Source organism: Cryptomeria japonica, chromosome 8 (assembly GCF_030272615.1).
Source record: "Cryptomeria japonica chromosome 8, Sugi_1.0, whole genome shotgun sequence".
Taxonomy (NCBI): domain Eukaryota; kingdom Viridiplantae; phylum Streptophyta; class Pinopsida; order Cupressales; family Cupressaceae; genus Cryptomeria; species Cryptomeria japonica.
The window spans coordinates 165,102,721-165,121,062 of record NC_081412.1 but is presented as its reverse complement, the minus strand read 5'-3'; positions in this window follow the sequence as shown (position 1 = coordinate 165,121,062).

Sequence of the window (18,342 nt, the reverse complement as noted above, 5' to 3'; positions counted from 1 at the left end):
AAACATAATCATAATCATAATAATAATCATCATAACAATCACAAATCTTCTAATTATCAATCTCATTCTAAATCCTATCATAATAATTCTCATAATAATAATCACAATAATCAAAGGAATAATTCTCAAACAAGACCCCATTGCACATATTGTGGGAAAGATGGACATATTACTAATAATTGTTTTAAGAAACAAAATGGTAAAAAGCCCATGAATCAAAATAATCAAAATAATCAACATAAACCTCATTATAAGAAGGGTAATAATAATGGTAATTCATCTTGTCATGCATTTACATGTACTTATAATGTTTCTCAACCACTTGAGTGGATTATTGATTCTGGTGCATCTCAACATGTTACTTCTCATAAATAATGTTTTGAATCTTTGCATCCCGATACTTCTAATATTCCTGTTCAATTAGCTAATAATCATAGTTGTAAAGTTGAAGCTATTGGTGATGTGAATGTTCCTAATGGGAAATTACATGATGTTCTTTATGTTCCTGAATTAAAATCAAATTTGACTTCAGTTCCTAAACTTTATCAAGATTATAAGATTAACTTTTATAGGGGCATATGTTATATCATTGATCCAAACACTAATCATGTTATTGCTACTGCTAAAATGGATAGTGATAACTTATTCAAGTTCTATGAATTTGCTCCTCCAAAGTATTCTTTGCTTACTACTGTTGATTTTACTATATGGCATGAAAGACTTGGCCATCTTAATTCTGATTATATTTCATTGATGCAAAAAGCAAATATGGTTGATGGATTGCCTAGTATTGTTCCTTCTCAAATTGTTTGCAATGGTTGCATGAGTGGTAAGATGCATAGGGAACCCTTTCCTCATGGTCAATCTTGGAGGGCATACACTAAATTGCACCTCGTTCATAGTGATCTCTTGGGTCCCATGGAGAATCCCTCCATCCAAGGTTCAAGGTATGCACTTACCTTTGTTGATGATTTTTCCAGAAGAACATGGATATATTTCCTTCATAGTAAGGATCAAGTGCTTGATATTTTTACTGAATTTCATATGTTTGTAGAAAGGCAATCTGGTTCTAAAATTAAGATTCTTCGTACTGACAATGGAAGAGAATATGTCAATAATGCATTTAATGCTTATTTAAAATCTTTTGGAATTAAACATGAGCTTACCGTTCCTTATACACCACAACAAAATGGTGTGGCAGAATGGAAGCATAGGACAATTGTTGAAATGGCTAGATGTTTATTGCATGCTAAAAATATGGATTACAAGTTTTGGGCTGAAGCTATGGCGTGTGCAACATATTTAATTAATCGAACACCTACCAAAGCCTTAAAGGATAAAACTCCTGAAGAAGCTTGGTCTGGTAAAAAGCCTAATTTGCAAAATTTAAGAATTTTTGGTTCCATAGCTTATGTTCACAAACCTAAGGAGAAAAGAAAAAAATTAGATGCTAAATCTTCTCCTTTTATTTTTGTTGGTTATGATGAAAATACTAAAGGTTATAGAGTTTACAATCCTATTACTAACAAGGTAAAAGTTGCAAGAGATGTTTGTATTGCAGAAAAAGGCATTCATGATTGTTCTAAAGTGAAGGATGATGAACTTGGTCAAACCAAAGTTGTCCTTGTGGAGGACCAACCTCCTTCTCTTAACCCTACTCCTAATGCATCTCTTTCTATTCCTTCTAGTGATAGTGATGATGATAATAATAACTCTACTCCTCATGACTCTTCTTCTAGTGATGAATCCATTACTTCTAAAAGAATACCTAAATGGTTTAAATCTTTAATTCAAGATAGTGATGAATACTTAGCTAGAATGGATAAACTTCAAGCTAGGAGAGTTAATTATTGTAATTATGCTTTAATGACTACTATTATGAATTCTAATGATCCTAAAACATTTGATCAAGCTAAAAATCAACCACATTGGCAAAAAGCAATGAAGGAAGAATATGATACTTTAACTTCTAACCAAACTTGGGATTTAGTTCCCTTGCCTCATGGTAAAAATCTTGTTTCTTGCAAGTGGCTTTATAAAACTAAATTGAATGCTAATAATCAAGTTAGTAAATTTAAAGCTAGATTAGTTGCTAGAGGTTTTTCTCAAATTGAAGGCTTAGATTATACTGAAACTTTTGCTCCTGTTGCTAAAATGCCTACAATTAAACTTGTGCTTGCATTAGCTTCTAGAATGAATTGGCCTATTCACCAAATGGATGTTAAAAGTGCTTTTCTTAATGGTGATTTACATGAGGAAATTTATATGTCTCAACCTCCTGGTTTTATTAAAGAAGGTAATGCACACTTAGTTTGTAAATTAAAGAAATCAATTTATGGATTAAAGCAATCTCCTAGGGAGTGGTATGCAAAGATTAATGAATTATTTCTTTCTCAAGGCTTTATTAGAAGTAAAAGTGATCCTAACTTGTATATTAAACATAGTGAAGATGATATTATAATTATTATCTTGTATGTAGATGATTTGATTCTTACTTCAAGTTCCAATACTTTGATTTCCGATATTAAGTTTCAACTTAATCAAAAATTTCAAATGACTGATTTAGGTCTTTTACATTATTTCTTAGGAATGCAAATTTGGCAAACCTCTAAAGGAATTTTCCTATCTCAAAGTAAATATGCTCAAGATCTCATAGATAAGTTTAAAATGAATGATGCTCATCATGTTTCAATTCCTATTGAATTAGGCACTAAGTTAATGCTTGATATGCAAACTCCTCTTGTTGATGCTACTTTGTATAGACAATTAGTTGGAAGTTTAAATTATTTAACTCTTACTAGGCCCGATATTGCTTATAGTGTTGGTTTGGTTTCAAGATTCATGTCTAAACCTCAACAAACACACTTTAAAGTTGCTAAAAGAATTTTAAGATATATTAAAGGAACAATTAATGTAGGTTTGTTTTATGATGCAAATTCTGATTTTACTTTAAAAGGTTTTACTGATTCCGATCTAGGTGGAGATCCCAATGATGGGAAATCTACTTGTGGTTATTGTTTTTTTGTTGGTTCAGGAGCAATTTCTTGGAATAGTAAAAAGCAACAATCTACCTCTCTTGGATCCACTGAAGCTGAGTACAAAGGATGCACTAATGCTTCCAAAGAAGTCTTGTGGCTTAGAAGACTACTTGAAGATTTGGGTCTACCTCAACACGAACCAACTCCATTGTATTGTGACAACCAAAGTGCCATTGCCTTGGCTAAAAATCCAGTTTTCCATGCAAGGACAAAACACATTGCTCTCCAACACCACTTTATTAGAAAACAAATTGAAGAAAAGCAAGTTTCACTCCTCTATTGCAAGGGGGAAGACCAAGTTGCAGATATTTTGACCAAGCCACTTTGTAAAGAAAAATTCCAATTTCATTGTAAAAATCTTGGATTACAACCCATTGAAGGGTTTGATGTAAGCTCCCCAAGTAAAGCTTAAGGGGGGGTGTTAGAATATTTAATCTTTACTTAGCTTAGGTTTATTTTTATTTAATTTAGGATATTCCTTTGGAATTCCTACATGTAATCTGTCCTCTAGTACATGTGTGAGGACAAGTCATTTCTTTTATTTTCCTTTATTAAGGAATATTAGATTTCCTCCATAAGAGGATGTGGACACATGGCACACACATTTTATGAATGGTGGCATTCATAGATTTGGAGTTACTTTGTAACTCCTCTCCTCATCTCTATTTAAGAGATGCCTCCTCTCTCATTTCTTCTTAATGACAATATTGTAAAGAGCTTCTTGCTCTCTCTCTCTCTCTCATTTTTAGGCATTGCCTCATTCATAATATCACAAGGGGTTTTTCTTTGCTTTTCCCCTTCCAAAAGTTCTTGTGCCTCCTTCTTTACATTTGGGTGATGCTCCAAGGTCTTTGCTTTTCTCATGGTAACAATTACTTCATCATAAACTTCCTTGGATTAATTTTCCTTTCCTTGCTCTTTTATTTCCTTTCATAAATCATCAAACGCTTCAAATGACTTAAGAGTCTTTGATCCTTGTTTATTTGTTATTATAGAATATGGTATAGGTTTAAAGTTTACTACAAAAGGAGATGTATATAGTTATGGAATTTTAATTCTAGAGTTGTTAACAAGGAGGAGACCAACAGATGATATGTTCACTGAAGGAATCAATCTACAAAAATGGACAGAAACTCATTTTCCAAATAGAATCTCAGATATGGTGGATAATTATAGATGCTCATGAATCATAGGCATCAATGGTAATAGAATGCCTTACTCAATTTATACAAATTGGGCTCTTTTGCACAAGGGAGTCACCTCAAGAGCGACCTAATATGACCGAGATAGTTGATAGATTAAATACAATTAGAGGTACATTTCTTGGTACACCTAAAACTCCTCAATTACCAATGGATATCTCACCTTTTCTTGACAATACAAGAGGTATAAATATGGCTAGTTCAGGGAACAATGAAGGTTCATCTACATCTACTTCCTAGGTCTACATAGCCAACTAGATAATAATAATGTCCATGTATTATATTTTGTAGTTGATTATGTATTGTGAGGAGATGAAATAATGTTTAGATTGTGATATTTATAATGTATAGAATATTGTGACATTATTTATGAAACATTTGAAATTGTGAGCAAAAAGGAGATGTGCATGTTGTTTATTTTCGGTTATACCAATCATACAAATCTAAAAGTTTATAATATTAGATATTCTATTTTTTAATTGAGAAGATATTGTAATGCTAAAGTTTGTATATTTATGTTATTTTTTATATGTCTATTTTTAGAGAATGCCTTAATACATGTATATATTGTAAAATGACACAATCCCGTGTAAAATTGGGCATGATCATTAAGCTCTTACCTAATTCTTACACATGTACTTTGATAAAATCATTCAAGACTTGTATTTATTAAATTTACTTGTACATCAACCTTAGCATAAGTGGTATCCATCTAGATTTAATATTTTGCATATCCACAATCATTTCCATCAACTTGTGGAATTAATCATTGACTATTTAAAAGCTAAATTCAAATGTTGGTCAATTTTTGCACATTATATTTTGATCTTGGGTTGACCAAGTATTAATTTGCATGGTTTAGTTGCATGTACACATATTTAAAGGCATTCAATTATATTCATGACATGATTCCTTAACTTTGAAGCATCATTCACATATTATTTGCATTAAAGGATGATAACTCTTCAATTACCATAGTAAAAAGAATCTAGATCTTCATGGTTATCCTAGAAGCATATGTATGCTTGAAGAGTATCCCAATTGTTTACGTATTTTTAAACAAGTTAAACTAATAGAATGTGTCCCCTTCTAATATTGATGATATTTTTCTTAAGTTTTTTCTAAATATCACTAATCTTAGAAATCTAAAATGAGTAGAAAAAATGAATAAACTAATAATGTGAGAAATGGAGTATAGAATCCCACAAAGGATGGTTGAATTTATACATAGAAGATAAATTCATAGCTATAAATGAGACCTATACCTATAGATTCAATCCCCAAAAAAGAACCAAGTTAAGATAAAATTCGAGAATTTATAAAGATGGAGAGATGTCATTCCTAGAATAGGTGATTGCCTAATAAAACAATCTTTATAAATGAAATCATTGTTCAATTGCAAAACTAAGTAACCATTGTCAAGGTTAAGAAAGATAAAAAAAAAAATTAGGGACTTGGAGCTCAAAGATAAATTTATGAAAAAAAATTTAAATACTATAGTGGTTTTGCTACACCATTATATTATCTCAAAAATTCTCATAAAGTTTAAGCTCCAAAGTTTGTAATATTTTTTCTTTTTCAACCTTCTTAACCAATGCATTACGATACTAAATAGATTAGTGCAACCCTACAACAACAATAATAATATATTCATGCATCTTGCATATTGTGTGCATTCACAATATTCTCATACAAATTGTCATGAACAAGAAAAAGGGGCTTGATTTAACTTCAAAGAAGTCTAATAGATCAATTGTAGTAAAGAACTCACCAAAAGATGTTGTTTAATACCATCTTTGCCATAATAAAACTATCCAATTAGAAATAAAAGTTTCAAGATTAAGCATTTGAAAAAGACATTGCCACAAGAAGAGACATAATTGTGAGAGCGTAGGATATAAACATTTGTGTGATTGTATTCACTTGTAGTGTAGGAATGGAAACTTATCTACCTCAAAAGTAGTTCTTAAAGTCTATGTTTAATGGTAATGGAGTATTATGGGAGCACATATATAATCAAATTCCATCACATCTACTACTTTAACCATTAAAATTCTAATAAATTTTTAAGTTATCATCTAATTTTATCATTTAATTATGTTTTTAGTGACTAATTTTTTTTTTTTTTGAGCCATATTAGAGTATTGAATTGATCTTGTATAGCTTAGACTATTATCTTTTTGAAAGAAATGTGCTTCTTATTTCTCTTTTCGGAGGTGAAATTTGCATGTACCCATGCTAATATTCATTTAGTTTCATGTCTATTTCGATAAAATGAATATATAATCATGGATTGACTAGTGATGCACTATTGTCACAAGTTAGCTCATTCCCCAATCTTTTATATTTCACATTTGCACCTTTTTATACATTTGAGGGTGAATCACAATAGTTTGTCTAATTTGTAGAATGAGGCACATAAATGAGAATTGGGATGAAAACATTATTGAACAAATTTAATTTAAGGCCCTACATTTGAAAATAAAATTCTTGCCACATGTAGAGGTTTCGAATGAAGGTATTGTGGGGGTGGGAAAAGTGAGATTGGGTGACTAGGACCTAATCCTACTTTTGCCAACTCGTTGGGAATATGAAAGAGCCTAGGAAGATAGATCACTTTAGCTACTTCTTGTGAGAAAGAGAGAGCCAAGGATTACCTCTTAGGGTTTCTATTCCTCTTATTGCAAATGATGAGAAAAACTAGGGTTTGAATGATCCACTAGACTAGGAGATAAAGAATGAAGCATAAATGAACTTGAAATTGAAGAAACTTGCAGATCTAAAACTAAGATACTGAAAGCATGAAAGGGGGAGGATTCTGGATGTGTACTTGAAGTTGCAAATTGAGGCAAATTGACCAGGACCAGGGTGTCATGCCATTGTCCCTGATGGACTAACAAAGAGTTGTAACTGAGAAACTACAAATTTGGGATCTTGAAGTTGCAACTTGTCAAATTTCATTGCAAAGTGGAGGGACCAAGGCACCTAGAGAGGACTAGGGTGCCCAAAAAGGACTAGGGTGCCCAGAGAGGACCAGGGCACCTAGAGAGGACAAGGGTGCCCTGAGAGGATCGAGGCGCTCAGGGAGGACTAGGTCACAAGACCAAGGCACCCAGAGAGGATCTGGGTACTCAAGGAGGACCAAGTCACAGGACCAGGGCTCCACACCCCTATCCCAATGATTTCTACTCAAATTTGATCTTCAAGACTATGTTTGTGTGCTCTACCAGACCTGCAATTTACAACGACAATCAGATCTTGTACCTACACGTGTAACTGAAAAGGGAAGGTTTTGGTGGATATATAGGGTTTTTCCTCAGTTAATCCCCTATGTTGGTGATTTCTAGCTCCACAAATAGATGATAATGTATTGAAAATGTGTGTTCTATAACCTTGTGTGTATGCAAGATCCTAAAATGAAAGAAACTAGAGCTACCCTACGCATGAGAGTAAACCCTAAATGTAAATGTGAATGTAAATAATAATGACAATGCTTCAAACCAAATATACTAAATGATCTAAAGCATGAATGTAGATTTACAAATTGATGTAAAGAAGCTCATACAAAGACATGAAAATAATATGAGATCATACCAATCCCCAAGGGAGAGATATTGTCACTAGATCTCCTATTACTCTTCAATGTCTTCAAGGCTCCTAATTGATGGTGAATGCTTGACAAATGCATGATGAATGTTGTTGAATTTTGTTGAAGTTTGTTGAAGACTCCACATAGGCTTCTCTTTCACTGCATAGAAGGCTCCTTATGCTTGCTTTGCTAAAAACTCCCTTAGATTAGATAGATCTTAGTTGCCTTCAAATTAAGAAAGAGATCTCTTATGTATGAAACCCTAGATCTTAATTTCAACTTAATTCCGCCTTTAGGATGACCTAGGAATTGAATTTCCCGCTAATATTTTGGGGTTAAGCATTATAATATCATAGAATTGTGCTCCTAAAACTTTGGGAAAAAAGCCAAGCACCATGTGCACTCCTGCCACAATCCGACCAACTTTTCACCAAATTTTTTAGGGTTGTTAGATATGATGATATTAGAGCGAATCCCAAAGTTACAGCTGATTTCAAGGTTTTTTGATATGCGAAATCGAGCCTTAAAGGTTGAAATAGGACATAATTAGGGTTTATGATTAAATGATTTATTGGAGGAATAAAATAAAAAGGGGCACACTTCGGGCAAAGGGGCCAATTTTATGATGTATGAAGTGATGAAATATGAATCTACATTTAATTAAATTCTTAAAGGGAAATAATAATGTAAGATGCAAACACACTAAGGCAGGTGCTAACCTAAGTGTGAAATTATACCACCCTAGCAAGGGTGTACAATTTACAGTCCACTACAGGTATAATTTTTCATTTTAAAATGTTGCATGTTTAAAATCTCTTAAGGAATAAAGATCCCACACTCTAATCCCTTTATGTTTCCCTCTTTTTGTTCAAATTTAGATTTAAACAACTTTTATTTTTGAAACAATGGTTAGACCATCAAATGGAGTCACCATGATAGGATATTTTGTAGGATCATAGCCCTTGGAGTAATATTTTTGAAATATATATATATATAGGGTATGTGCACAAAGATGGTGGTCAGAAAAGTGGACACCACCCAGAAAAAATATGGAAAAACAAGTAGTGCGTACGCGTTGCTTTTAGGAAAATGAGCGTGTATGCGCTATGCCTAGGAAAATGAGCACGTATGCACTGCTCATAGGAAAATGAGCATGTACATGCTAATAATCCAAATATAACCGTGTACGCGGTGCCTGGTAAAAAAAGTTAAAAAAAAAAAATTGGGTCTTATTTACCTGTGAATAACACATTTTTTACTTCATTTTTTTCCATTTCCTCTCCTAAACCACGAACGGGGTGCTAGATTTGTCCTCCAAGCTATGGATCAAGGTTAGTTTTTGTTTATTTTTGTCTTTCTTTCCCATTTATTCAATTTGTTTTACATTTTGAATTTAATTTCATTAATTTTGATTAGGTTTTTTCTTTTTTTTGTTTCAAAAACCAAATTCTTCTAATCCAGAACAAGAACAACCAAATGCACCTCCTAAAAACCCACAAGAACAACCAAATGCACCTCCTGAAAACACACAAGAACAACCCCCAATTCCTCCTTTTGACCACACACCCGAAACACAAGAGCAATTAATTAATCACTTAAGATAAAATACGTCTAAAATCAATAGACTGGTTTTTAAATTGAAAACTTTTGAACTTGAGCATCATCAATCCCTTGCCACTAGCCTAGAAACATTAGCTAGTGGTGTCATAGCTGTTTCCACACAAATTACCAAATGGGGAAGCTTTAGAGATAGGTGTCATCAATTCTATGCTGATGGGCTATCATACAATGGAGTAACAAACAAAAATATTACAAAACAACAAATATGTGCCCTTTTCGTTGATCCCAAAACTGGCCAGCCATTACCTCTTAATGCAAAGAGGTTTCCCATACATTGGTGTACCAATGTGCAGATGAAGAATATTTTTTAGCAGAGGTGGTGGATGGTCTTTGATGATCCACCTTGTAATAATTATGAGGTGCCATTATGTTTTTTGAGAAAAGTATATTGTGAGTTTGTGCTCAATGTGCGCCCAAACTATTTTGACATCAGAGAGTTCCATGGTAGAGGTGGTGGCTCTACCCAAGATAGACCTAGAGCTCATAGGCAATTACCTGTGGAGAGTCACTGCCCCCTAGCACCCAAACCCAAGGTGCATTAGGTTGTCCCAGTAGAGATGAAAGAGTCGATGGAGCTACAAACTCTTTAGGCAGCCACAACATTGACTGGTAGCATCATTCAACATGGGATGTCATTATCACACCCTATTGTATTGGATGACGAGCCATTAGGTGGTGATAGAGAGCCCATCCAGGATATGTGTGTCAGTTGCTTGGGGATATGCTCGGGGATAGATGATGCAGTTGGTGCAAATGGATCCTCATCTCATCTGTGCATGATTTGTGGGAGTAGATGTTAGGCCCACACGGTTGAGGATTTCGTGCTAACAAATGAGTTGATGGACATGGTGTTTGCCCATGAGCCACAGATACAAGTGTGTTGATTTGAAATCATAGCATTTTATTTACTAGTCACTTTAAATTTGTAATTACATAAATGAATTTTCATTTATACATTGATTTAAATTGAGACAAATAATATGCATTTCAGGATGTAGTAGCGATATCCCATACTCCTCCCCTAGTTACTATAGCTACAACTTTGATGCCTGAGGTATAAATTTTGTAACATGTTAAAATAGAATAGTACACTTTGAATTCAAAAAAATACAAGATATACTAACTATCTTTAATGCTTGGTCCAATTTCTGGTTTGTAGGTGTTGACAGGGGATGAAATATCCCAGATTGATGACATCACGCTCTCAGTGATCAATTTTGGCCTACAAGGCTATACGGTATCATATTTTGTACAACCCTTTTTATGTATTGTTTTGATGGAATATGAAAGTCATTTCATTTTAGATTTTTTAAATTATGTTTAATTTATTATCTGTATTAATATCTCATGTTAATTTTGTTTTTTAAGGGTACCCCCTTCGCATCTAGGGCTCATCCTAAGAAAAAGAATTCCTTGAAGATGCCAAAATGTAGGAAGAAGGTAATTGAACACATTTTTAGTTGTACAATTGTTTGAAAATGTCGAAATCAAGTATTAGTTGGGGTTTGTAGATTGATTACTATTTTTTGTTTATTTTACATGTACAATGACCATTGAGCTATGTGGATTTGTTGAATGCACTTGATTCACCCGTGGATCAAGAGAGGGCGAAGGTATGTATCTCTACTTTATTTTCTTGATTTCATGATTATATGCACGCATACATGTGAACTTGTGATATATTATAATCTTATAATTTTTTCATATAGGAAATATCCATGCCTATTTCATCAATGGTGAACCCTCCTCCTTGCACTAGAGAAGCATCTTAGGATCCAGTAAACTTTTGTTTGATATGCAAAATTAATTGTTTTTAACCTTCAATACTTATCATTATATTAATTGTATTTAATCTTTGAATATTTTTTGTATAGGTAATAGCGACAATTTCTACATCGGTGGTGAGCCATCCTCAGTCCATTGGAGAAGCATCTCAGGCACAGGTACATCATTGTTCTCTATATTATAGCTTTTAAGTGTTTTTGATATATTTATGTTAGTACATTGTATTAGTTGTACATTTAATCTACAATAGACCCCTTCACGGTATGACCATAATGTGGACCCATTTAAGTATGTCTTCAAGAAAATTCCTAAGAGTGACAAGTAGAGGAGAGCGAAGACATTAGCTTCTAGATCAGCCGATGAGGTAATCTACATTTCAATTGCAAAGGAATTAAAGTTAAACGCATAGTTATGTTGTTAATTGTGAACTATTTTCTACAAAAGAATTCTAAATTGGCTTTTTAATTGTGGTTTTGTAGCCATCTACAGAGTCGCATACTGCATCAAAGAGGCTTGATTTTGATGATCCACCACAAGTTTAGGATCATATAGTGTTAGTTTTGGTCATAGAATGACCAATACATGTAGATATATTCTACATTTTTATTGTATATCGATTTGGACATGGCATATGCCACATTTTTTGTAATACTTGTATTGACTTGGCAGACATGCCCTTTTTATATATATAAATATTGATATTCGATCCAATAAATGTGTACTGAGTTCATTATTTTGTATTCATTGTATTTTGTGGTTGTCCTTTTATAAATTTAAATGAATATTTGCATATGTAATCAACAATATGAATATAAACAACAAAAATATATGATATTAAACATTACAATCATGGAATATGATTTGATAAGATTTCTAAAATGTTAATTAACCCTACCAAACTCCTTGTATTTAGTTCATTATTGTGTATTTGATGTATTTGGTGGCTGCCCTTTTATAAATTTAAATGAATATTTGCATATGTAATCAACAATATGAATATAAATAACAAAAATCGACAATATGAATATAAACAACAATATGTGTTTGGTGTGAGAGAACCCTCATGCTCACAATGGTCAAATTTTGTTCATCGTGTGCACAAATCGACATCATGAGCACATCTAGTTGGGCAGTTTTATGCTAGGCATGCCCCTATCGTGTGTCCTAAAGTGTCAGAACATCGAGAGTCATATCGTATCAGTGCAATCTCTCAAGTTCCCTGAGTCCAAAAAATTATCAAAATTTGATGGATTGTTTCTTCAAATCTAGGACACATATAGTTGATTCGTTTGAGCTGGTGGGGTCATGTGAGGATTCTATGTAATGGCCTATCTTGGTTTTTGACGAGTCAGAGCAATTTTCAATTGGTAGCATTTTTTTGCTTGCTGCAAAAACCGTCAGTTGCATGCAATGCAAAGTTGCCAGATTGGCTAGAATTGATTTGGTTTGTCATGTGCACAAATTGATGTCGCAAGCACATCTGAGTGGGAAGATTTACACTAGGCATGCCCCTGTCATGTATCCCAAAGTGCCGGAACGTCGAGAGTCATATCGTACCGGTGCAATCTCTCAAGTGCCTTGAGTCCAAAACAGTGTCAAAATTTGATGAAATTTTTCTTCAAATGCAAGACACATATGGTCGATCTATTTGAACTCATGGGATTGTGTGAGGCTCCTCTACAATGGCCTATCTTGGTTTTTGATGAGTTAGAGCCATTTTCAATTGGTAGCATTTTTCGCCTGCTGCAAAAATCACCAGTTGCATAAACCATCATCGCGAGTGCATCTGGGTGGGAAGGTTTATGCTAGGCATGCCTATGTCATGCATTCCAAAGTGTTGTAATGTCAAGAGTCATACCATACCGGTGCGATCTCTCAAGTGCCCCGAGTCCAAAAAATTATCAAAATTTGATGGACTTTTTCTTCAAATCCAGGATACATATGGTCAATCTATTTGAACCCATGGGGTCATGTGAGGCTCCTCTACAATGTTTTGTCTTGGTTTTTGACGAGTCGGAGCCATTTTCAATTGGTAGCATTTTTTTGCCTATTGCAAAAATCATCAGTTGCATCGATGCAAAGTTGTCAGATTGGCTAGAACTGATCTAGTTCGTTGTGTGCACAAACTGATGTCATGAGTGTGTCTGAGTGGATAGCCTTATGCTAAGCATCACTCTGTCATGCATCCCAAAGTGCTGAAACATCGAGAGTCATACCGTACCAGTGCGATCTTTGAAGTGTCTTGAGTCCAAAAAAATGTCAAAATTTGATGGACTTTTCCTTCAAATCTAGGACACATATGGTCAATCTGTTTGAACCCATGGGGTTGCATGGGGCTCCTCTACAATGGCCTGTCTCGGTTTTTGATGAGTTAGAGCCATTTTCAATTGGTAGCATTTTTTTGCCTACTACAAAAACCATCAGTTGCATGCAATGCAAAGTTGCCAGATTGGCTAGAATTGATTCGGTTTGTCGTGTGCACAAACCGACATTGTGAGCACATTTGGGTGGGTAGGTTTATGCTAGGCATGCCCCTACCATGCATCCTAAAGCATCAGAACGTTGAGAGTCATACCATACCGGTGCGATCTCTCAAGTGCCCTGAGTCCAAAAATTGTCAAAATTTGACGGACTTTTTCTTCAAATCCAGGACACACATGATCGATCTGTTTGAACACGCGGGGTCATGTGAGGCTCCTATACAATAGCTTGTCTTGGTTTTTGATGATTCGGAGCCATTTTCAATTGGTGGCATTTTTTTGCCTGGTCCAAAAACTATCAGTTGCATGTAATGCAAAGTTGCCAGATTGGCTAGAATTGATTCAGTTCATCGTGTGCACAAACTAACATTGTGAGCATGTCCAGATGGGTAGGTTTATACTAGGCATACCCCTATCATGCATCCCAAAGTGCCATAACATCGAGAGTCATACCATACCAGTGCGATTTCTCAAGTGCCCTGAGTCCAAAAAAATGTCAAAATTTGATAGACTTTTTCTTCAAATCCAAGACACATATGGTTGATCCCTTTAAACATGTGGAGTCACGTGAGGATCTTCTACAATGGCCTATCTCATTTTTTTACGAGTCAGAACTATTTTCAATTGGTAGCATTTTTTCGCCTGCTGCAAAAATCGTTAGTTGCATGCAATGCAAAGTTGCCAGATTGGCTAGAATTCATTCAGTTTGTTGTGTGCATAAACTGACATTGTGAGCATGTTTGGGTAGGTAGGTTTACACTAGGAATGCCTCTATCGTACATCCCAAAGCACCGAAACATTGAGAGTCATACCTTACCGACACAATGTAGAAGTTGCTTGACAAATTTTTTGACAATTTTTTTGACAACAATGACAATTTTTGCTCAAATTGTATTTAGTCTCAATCTATGACCCCTATGACCCAATAATGACTCATAATTATCCATGATTATACAAGAATCAAGAATGCTCATGATTGACTAGGGACACATCACATATACTCAAAACATAGTCACAAAACGTTGTCTTCTCCCTTTGTTCTTATGTCACACAATTTCTTTCCCATGGTTGATATCGGGTGTCCTAAATAGAATCATATTACATATATATGTAAACAAAAGTTCATAAACAAACAAATAACCATAAATATGCATCTTATCACTATTTTTTGGAATCAAACTATTAAACAATCACAATACTATTGGCAAAAACTAATAAGAACAATAATTCAATCATTTGAAATCATGCAAAAATTTTTTTTTCACTTACTTCTATGTATAAAACAGTGATAGAAGTGAAGACACAGTTCCAATGGGGCCTTCAACAACCTCAAAAAATTCTTTTGAGGCTATTGAGGCTCTTGGGCAACTAAAACTATGTCTATAAACTGTGTACCCGCTACATTAATAATCGTGTATGTGCTACATTAATAACCGCATATGCGCTATTAGTCCATAAAAGGTTGACAAGCCCAACGGTATTCTTTTTTCCTGTTTTGGACTAATAAGTAGCTCGCACACTCTCCTAAGCCTAAAAATGTTATCACAGGGTAATGAATAATGGGATCAGTACCCTGTACGCGCTTACAAGTAATAAGTACTGCATATGTGCTCCTTATCCTTAAAAAAGTTATGGCAGGATAGTGAACTAATAGTTTCAGTACCCCATATGCGCTATTGGTAGTAGAAAAGATCTGAATGAAAAGGAAGGGAGGGGGGGGGGGAGAGAGAGAGAGAGAGAGGAGGAGGAGAGGCAAAAGGGAAGGAGGGAGGATGAGAGGGAGAGAAGAGGGGGGAGGGTGGGAGAGAAGAAGGGGTATGGATGAAGGGAGAGAGAGAGAGTAGGGGGGAGGGAGGGGGGAGGGAGGGAGAGGAGAGGGGAGAGGGAGAGAGAGAGAAAGGGAGAGAGAGAGAGGGAAGGAGGGATAGAGAGAGAGAGAAGTGGAGAGAGAGAGGGGGAGAGAGAGAGAGAGGGGGAGGGAAGGTAGAGAGAGGGAGAGAGGTAGAGGGAGAGAGGGAGGGAGTGAAGAGGGGGGAAGGAAGGAGGGAGGGAGTGAAGAGGGGGAAGGGAAGGAGGGAGAAGGAGAGAGAGGGAGAGGGAGAGAGAGGGAAGGAGGGAGAGGGAGAGAGAGGGAGAGAGGGAGAGAGGTAGAGGGAGGGAGAGAGGGAGAGAAGAGGGTGGAGGGTGGGAGAGAAGAAGGGGTATGGAGAAAGGGAGAGGGAGAGTAGGGAGGAGGGAGGGAGAGGAGAGGGGAGAGGTAGAGAGAGAGGGGGAGGGAGAGAGAGAGAGAGGGGAGGGAGAGGGGGAGAGGGGGAGAGGGAGAGAGAGAGGGAAGGAGGGAGATGGAGAGAGGGAGAGAGAGAGAGGGGGGAGGGAAGGTAGAGAGAGGGAGAGTGGTAGAGGGAGGGAGAGAGGGAGAGAAGAGGGGGAGGGAAGGAGGGAAAGGGAGAGAGAGGGAGAGGGGGAAAGAGAGGGAAGGAGAGAGAGGGAGAGAGAGAGAGGGGGGGGGAGGGAAGGTAGAGAGAGGGAGAGGGGTAGAGGGAGGGAGAGAGGGAGAGAAGAGGGGGAAGGGAAGGAGGGAGAGGGAGAGAGAGGGAGAGGGATAGAGAGGGAGAGAGAGAAGAGAGAGAGAGAGAGAGAGAGAGAGAGAGAGAGAGAGAGAGAGAGAGAGAGAGAGAGAGAGAGAGAGAGAGAGAGAGAGAGAGAGAGAGAGAACGGGGGGGAGGGAAGGCAGAAAGAGGGAGAGAGGTAGAGGGAGGGAGAGAAGAGGGGGGAGGGTGGGAGAGAAGAAGGGGTATGGAGGAAGGGAGAGGGAGAGGAGAGGGGAGGGGAGAGAGAGAGAGAGAGAGAGGTGGGAGGGAGAGGGAGAGAGAGGGAGAGGGAGAGGGAGAGGGAGAGGGAAAGGGAAGGAGGGAGAGGGAGAGAGAGAGGGGGGAGGGAAGGTAGAGAGAGGGAGAGAGGTAGAGGGAGGGAGAGAGGGAGAGAAGAGGGAGGAGGGAAGGAGGGAGAGGGAGAGAGAGGGAGAGGGAGAGAGAGAGGGAAGGAGGGAGAGTGAGAGAGAGGGAGAGAGAGAGAGGGGGGAGGGAAGGTAGAGAGAGTGAGAGAGGTAGAGGGAGGGATAGAGGGAAAGAAGAGGGGGGAGGGAAGGAGGGAGAGGGAGAGAGAGGGAGAGGGAGAGAGAGAGAGGGAAGGAGGGAGAAGGATAGAGGGAGAGAGAAAGGACAAGGGACACCATATGACTGATCTTGATTGTGACTATAGGAATTATAGAAGAAGACAAAGAGGGAGGGAGAGAAGAAGAGAAAGAGGGATGGGGTATGGATGAAGGGAGAAGGGGAGAGAGTGAGAGAGAAAGGGATGGGGTATGGAGGAAGGGAGAAAGGGAGAGAGAGAGAGGGAGAGGGAGATAGGGAGAGAAGAAGGGGGGGGAAGGAGGGAGAGGAAGAGATATCGAATCTAGGACACAATATGACCCCTAACAATATCTAAGGGGTCATAGGGTATCCTAAGGGTTCATATGACACTATACTATCCCTTAACACACCATAGGACCTATAACGACACCAAATGGTGTCCTAAGGGGTCATAGAACACCATAGGAGCATTTAGAACACCATATGGTGTTGTTATGGGTCATTGGTTTTCTGAGGGGTCTTGAGGGGTCGCAGCACACCATATGACCTCTTAGGTAACAATATGACCTCTAATGACACCTAAGGGGTCATATGATGGGCTAATAAAATGATATATTAAATTTAAAGTTATGAATAGAACATCATACAACGAGACTCCAAGAGAACAAACAATGAGGCTTCGCTAAAATGCAAGTGTAAGAGCTTGACCTAACCCTAAGAGTACTACCTAAGTTATAAAACATATGATGCTATTAAATTTGCAAGGTTATAAGACTGATCTTGATTGTGTTTATAGGAATTACACACTTGACTTCTTTCATGGGTATGTACTGTTCCAAGTTGTTTGATAAGTGATGATCATCATATACTACCATTGCCATGCATACAACAAAATTTAATTTCTTTAGGTGACACGTGTTGTGTAACAACATGGGAACTCTCGCATACCCACCACTATCATTCTCCACAACATCATCTATGTTACTCTCCCTCTTTCTTTTCCTACCTATTGTTTCCTTCTGAAAAACATATTGCAGGTACTTTGACTCATCATGTTGCTTTATTGACACTATTTTCCACATCTGCTCAGCTCATGTAAAACACATTTGAGAAGAATATTGCTATAGGTTTCCTTGTTTGTCAGGGTAATACACCCACGGTTCAATTTCAAACCCTATCCCTACTATTCAATATACACACACAAATCCATCAGTCAATGAGACTCCAAGCGAATAAACAATGAGGCTTCGCTAAAAAGCAAGTGTAAGAACTTGACCTAACCCTAAGAGTACTGCTTATGTTCCAAAATATATGATGCTATTAAATCTGCAAGGTTATAAGACTGATCTTGATTGTGACTATAGGAATTACACACTTGATTTTTTTCATGGGTATGTACCGTTCCAAGTTGTTTGACAAGTGATGATCATCATATACTACCACTGCCATGCATACAATAAACTTTAATTTCTTTAGGTGACAGGCATTGTGTAA